This window comes from Cibotium barometz, chromosome 43 (genome assembly GCF_041138505.1).
Source record: "Cibotium barometz isolate CiBa-2024 chromosome 43, ASM4113850v1, whole genome shotgun sequence".
In the NCBI taxonomy this organism is placed as follows: domain Eukaryota; kingdom Viridiplantae; phylum Streptophyta; class Polypodiopsida; order Cyatheales; family Cibotiaceae; genus Cibotium; species Cibotium barometz.
The window spans coordinates 21541390-21541828 of NC_141088.1; positions in this window are offsets into that span (position 1 = coordinate 21541390).

The window sequence follows — 439 nt, forward strand, 5'->3', positions numbered from 1 at the left end:
TGTCAAGGCTATAAATAGGTCTATATCATCTGCACGAAAGTGATATCATACATTTTTTTCCAATGAAGGCCACGAATGAGCCATGGTTCGTGAATTGTCTTTCAAACAAAGACTCCATCTCTTTGCAAATCATTGTTCTTGTAGTGAGATATAGGTGCTATTGTACATCTCCCCCTCCCCCCAAAAAGAAGAAGAAAAAACCAAAAAGAGGACCTTGAACACACATGTGAAACATGAGAATGTATTAACTTCCTCCTTGCTTGCCACTCACGTAGCATGCTAATTACTTGTTAAAGCCACTAGCTAGATCTTGTATTTAACTAGATGAGATTGATCTCCCGAGGCACAAGCAATCTTTGGTGGAGTAAAGGCCTTATTGTGACGCTTCTTTATTTTAACATTTCATTGAAAATGTTTATTGTAAGTATATGACCTTAAC